The following is a 6,000-nucleotide window of genomic DNA, read 5'->3' as shown; positions in this document are numbered from 1 at the left end:
AGCCTGGCTAACATGGTGAAACCCCATCTCTGCAAAAATACAACAATTAGCTGGGCGTGGTCGTGGGTGCCTGTAATCCCAGCTACTTGGGAGGCTGAGGCAGGAGAATCACTTGAAACTGGGAGGCAGAGATTGCCGTGAGCTGAGATCATGCTGCTGCACTCCAGCCTGGGCAACAGAGCAAGACTCTGTCTCAAAAAAAAAAAAAAAAAAAAAAAAAAAAGAGAGCGAAAAGCTACAATGTTTGTTTCTTGCTGGGTACATCATCAGTCAATGAGGATTTGTCTTGGAAATGGCTGCAGGTGGAAACACCTAATGGCAAGCCAAGGACAGTATTGCACACACACTCAGTAAGCATTTAGGAAGTGTTTGCTGATAACAGTGACTAGCAGAAGGCACTGCCACTCAATGTATGTTCAAAGTGATTTCTAATGATGCACGGGCCAAATCACTGCTGATGAATTATGTGATAACAGCACTGCCACCTGTAGGCAGGCCTTAAAACCAACACAGTTTATTATCAGCCTCCAGGCCAATCACAGAAATTATCTTGTTTTCTTTTACAATGATTTAAAAATGTGTGTAAGCATTGCAGCTATTTGAATGCCCCCCTTTTTTTTTCTACAAAAGTCTCACTTCGTCTCTCTTCCTGATGTAGATCTTTAACTGACTGAAACTTTCTTTAGTTCAATTAAGTACAGACTTTTTATTATTTGACTTAAGATCTTTTGACTTTATACAGTGCAAAAGTGATAAACACTCGGTAGTCACCATGCTTCGAGCACCCATGCAACCATTTTCTTTTTCACTTTCAGTACAGTATTCAAAACATTACATAAGAGAGTCAACACTTTATTACAAAATAAGCTTTCCGTTAGGTGACTTTGCCCAGCAGAAGGCTAATGTGAGTGCTCTGAGCACATTTAAGGTAGGCTAGGCCAAGCTATGATATTCGGTAGGTTAGGTGCATTAAATGCATTTTTGACTTATGATAATTTCAAAGTATGATGGGTTCATCAGGGTCATAACTGTGCTGTAAATTGAGGAGCATCTGGACTCAATCATCCCAGGACACTTCAATAGGATTTAATTTGTAAAGACACCAGAAATGGAGCTAGAATGGCTTCAGAAAAATCCTTTATCTGGAGAGTCAAGTTAAGACCAGTTTCCTCACTATTATACCTGAAAGACAAATATTTAGTGAACTTGGAAGTTTTCCATTCAAACATTCCGTAACCAGGTTGGTATCTATGCATATCCATGCGTGGACGTAGTGGTGAACTCAGGCTCTACTTAGGAAATGCTGGTTTGGGCAAAAATAACTCAGGGATTCTGCCTTGTTGGTCATGATGATGTTCTCTTGAGAGTTTAACTCTATTACATTGTAGATGCTGGATCACAAGGTAAGTGGGTTGAGGGAATACTGACTTCCAATTAAAGCAGTGTGACAATTTCATTGTAACTTACATGACAACTGACCAGGCAGAAGACAGTGACAAAGGGGACTCTTTAATGATGAAAATCATCCAGGAAAATGGCGTGATTATAGGCATATGAGGGCCTAGAATGCATTTTAAATTGTTTCCAATTTATAAGAGTGATTTTAAGGAACTGAGAGAGCCACATAGAACCAAGAAGAAAAAATAAGAGTCATTCAGAAGAGAAGCAGCAGCACAAAGGAAAGTCAGGTTTGCTGAGATTAAATCTATCCTTTGAGATATGAAACTCTCATTCTACAATACTAAAACATTGCATAATAATATTTTCTTTTAAACAGTACATTTAGCCATATAAATTGATTTGAAAACACAAACCCAGTCACTAAATGCCCAGGAATTATTTGCTAGAGATTTACAAGTAGAAAAGAAGCCGTCCAACTCACAGGGGTGTGGGATCAGCTACACCTATTTGTTTGCTTCCAAGACAGCTTGACATTCTTTCAGATTTGATCTAACCGGGTCAACCAAGTGGGCTGGAAATATTGCTGATGTACATGGAACGCTTGACAGTTGGGCTGCTCTTATCAGCTCGGTGTAAAGTGGACTAAAGAAGCAGAGATTTTAGAAGAAACGCTTTGTGAGATTCCAATTTTGAAGCTATTGTCTCTGTACTGCGAGGAGTAACACAAATAAAAATCTGAAACTGGATGGCATAAGAGAAGGAAGTGTGTTCCTTGGAAATACCATGCAGATTTTTGACTAGGTCCTAGGAGGACAGAGCTAGAAAAAGAAATTACTTTTTATATGCAATATATTTAGCTGAAGCCCTGGGGTGAAATGAAAGGCTCATGATGAATAGATACTTTGGGACGACTCAGAGGTCCCTTGGCTTTAAAATTCCTGGATACTGTACTTAACCTTTAGAACTCTCCAAAAGCATACTGCATGCAAGTTGCTCCCTTGAAAATTCCCATTTTGAAAATAAAATCTAGAATTACAGAGCAAATTATGACCCAGTGCCTGTGTCCAAAACACATGTATGTGGCCTTTGAACAGTGGTTACAGCTGGGAAAGGTCTGCTGACAGAAAGTGGAGGTAGTGAACTGTGGGACTGCACTTGAAAACATGTTTTTCTTTCAAATTGGTGAATATACCCTTTAACACTGAGGTGTGTTAAAGCGGCTTATTTCCTAATAATTGCCCATATTTCTTGCTGGCGTATATTTATTTTCTCAATGCAAATTTCTATTGCAGAAGTTCTTTTTGATTTAGAACTTGGTTTTGCCAAATCAATATATTTGTTCTCCAAGAAGATGGATGTTAGGTGAGTTTGAGCACTTGTGAGAAACACTGCGAAACTTGATTTATATTTGAGCAAAGAGATGGCCTGTGACAAGGGCCAAAGATACTGAGCAAGCGAGAGAAACAAAATGAGTCGTCCAACCTCCTTCTTTGACAAGTGGGGAAACAGAGGTTTAGATTTTTATTCCAACTCATTTAGCTTGGGAGTTTATAGAAGAGAACCTAAGCTCCTTTTACTCCGTTCAGTTCCATTGTTAGGAAATCTACGTATGGTTTACCTGGGTTGCTTTGTCATTGTTTAACTGGAAAGAACAATTATAATCAAACCATTATTGTTGACCTATCCTAAAGGTGACATGGTTTTCCTGACTTTTTTCAAATCTTAAATTGAAGCATACATTATTAAGTATCCATAAATTATAGAAATCTCAATTCTCAATCATCCCAGATTATCCATTGGGGTGTGAGACTCCAAATTAGGGGCATATAATTGGTGGTAAAATGTTATATTCCAACAGCTTTTCATGTGTCAACTGAGACAAATGAAATGTAAATAAAACATTTTTAAAAAACAGGTAAACAGAAAGCAACCTAAGTGTCCATCCATGGATGAATGGATAAACAGAATGTAATGTATACATGCAATGGATATTATCCTGTCTTAAAAAGGAGGAAATTCTGGCTGGGCGCGGAGGCTCACGCCTGTAATCCCAGCACTTTGGGAGGCCGAGGCGGGCGGATCACAAGGTCAGGAGATCGAGACCATCCTGGCTAACACAGTGAAAGCCTGTCTCTACTAAAAAAATACAAAAAAAAAAAAAAAAAAAAAAATTAGCCGGGCGTGGTGGCGGGCGCCTGTAATCCCAGCTACTCAGGAGGCTGAGGCAGAAGAATGGCATGAACCCAGGAGGCGGAGCACACAGTGAGCCAAGATCGGGCCACTGCACTCCAGCCTAGGCCAGAGTGAGACTCCGTCTCAAAAAAAAAAGAGGAAATTCTGACCCACTACAACATGGATGAGCCTTAAAGACGTTGTGCTAAGTGAAATAAGCCAGTAATAAAAAGGCAAACACTGTTTCCACTTTCTTTTTCTTTTTCTTCTTTTTTTTTTTTTTTTTTTTTTTGAAACAGAGTCTCGTTCTGTCACCCAGGCTGGAGTACAATGGTGAGATCTTGGCTCATTGCAACCTCCGCCTCTCGGGTACAAGCGATTCTCCTGCCCCAGCTTCCTGAATAAGTGGGATTACGGGCACACACCACCAGGCCTAGCTAATTTTTTGTATTTTTAGTAAAGACAGGGTTTCACCATGTTTGCCAGGTTGGTCTCTAACTCCTGACCTCAGGTGATCTGCCCGCCTCGGCCTCCCAAAGTGCTGGGATTACAGGCATGAGCCACTGCACCCGGCCTGTTTCCACTTTTATAGGAGGTGCGTAGAGTAGTCATACTCATCTACAGAAACTAGAATGGTGGTTGTCAGGGGCTGTGGGGAGGGGACACTGGGCAGTTGCTTAATGCATATAGAATTTAATGCATACAGACTTTTAGATTTGCAAAAAGAAAAGAGTTCTGGAGTTTAGTTGCCCAACGAGAATGTACTTAACACTACTGACATGTGCACGTAAAGATGGTTAAGACAGTAAACTTTAGGTTCTGGGAGCTTTATCACAAGTAAAAAAGAAAACAAGAAACAAGCGTGAAAACAAACAACAACAGCAACAACAACAACCACAAGTAAACAAAATAACTCCAAGGGAAAATTCAGGTCTGATTGTGAGAAGTGAAAGGACAAGTTTCTTTGATTTTTCTTGCTTTGGTTTTTAAAGAAGCAGTAGGAACAAAGCTGTCAGTTTGGAAAAAAAAAAAAAAAGGAAACCAAAGCTGATGATAGTGATTATTTATTTATGATTAAGGCGGAATTACAATTTTAATGTGTGAAGAGTCAGCACAGCACACAGGGTAAAACCTGAAAGTTTGCTCAAACTGTGTTTCAATCCCAGCTCAGCTAACGGCTGTGTGACCTCAAACACGCTATCTACAAAGCGCTTCAGGTTCCTCACGTTCACATGGAGATAATCATACCATTTATCCAAGAAGGTTGTTGTAAGGATGCAAAAAAATTAAGATATCTAATGCACACAGAAGAACTTAAAATCTGACATCTAATGAACTCCATATAGTAATGTTACATTTAGAAATCCAAAATAAAAATGAAAAAATATTACTGGTTTATTTCTTTATAGTACATAGTCTACATTGTATACTATTAGTAGAAATTATAATGATCAAAATAATGCTTTTATTTGGTTGCAGAAATATTTTACATTCTTCCAATATGATTTTATTCCAACCTGTCATTTACAATCTCTCTAAATACAAAACTTCAAGAGAGAATTCCAAAGTTCTTGCATTTCTTTTTTTAATGACAATACTGAACAATGTTTCACATTGAAAGAAAAAGAAGGAAAGAAATATGGAATTCATTTTTTTATCAGGAACACTGGCTGAGGAAGAACAATTACGTGTCTGTTGTTAGGTACTGAATGCTGAAATCAGCGATGATTGAATGATTCATTGCTTAGCTGGGTTCACATATTTTTTTTCTGCTTTAGAATCTGCCATCAACTAGTGGTTTAGATTTGATACTGATGATGCTGCATAAAAGAGTCCATCAGGATGAATAGCAAGTGGCATATATAAGAACATCATATGATACATGTAAGATGCCTTCACCGTTAGAGTCTGCAATGTATTTGGAACAATGCATTACAGATGTGTCTTCATCAATACGTAAGAAACTAGGGAAGAATTATTCATTAAATTTAACTCAATCATTGGTATAATCAATGTTAGTACAAAGAAGATATAATAACAAGAAAAGGAAAAAATTCCCAGGAAATTATGTGAAATATTCTTCACACAAGATGAAATAAATGTTAAGGAAGCCATGGTAAAATTGTTGAGGTAAAGGCAAAACAACCAGACAAACAATCAATCAAACTTCCAAGAGAGTTTATCATTAAGATCTTAGAATGAAGCACATGCTGAGACTATTAATGCATTCCTAATTAATGTCAAAAATTTTATTGGCTACTATTCCAACATAAAATTTTATATCTCTGACCTATTTTGCAAAGTAAGGACCTTAAAATATTGCAGATCTTTGCATTCATCATCTGTGATCTCTACTTATGAACCAAACCAACCAACCAAACAACAACAAAAATAAAAACACTTGCAACATCAGAAAGCTACTTTAAG

The sequence above is a fragment of the Gorilla gorilla genome, chromosome 3 (assembly GCF_029281585.2).
Source record: "Gorilla gorilla gorilla isolate KB3781 chromosome 3, NHGRI_mGorGor1-v2.1_pri, whole genome shotgun sequence".
Lineage (NCBI taxonomy): Eukaryota > Metazoa > Chordata > Mammalia > Primates > Hominidae > Gorilla > Gorilla gorilla.
The sequence above is the reverse complement of the archived record's forward strand: the minus strand, read 5'-3'. Positions refer to the sequence as shown.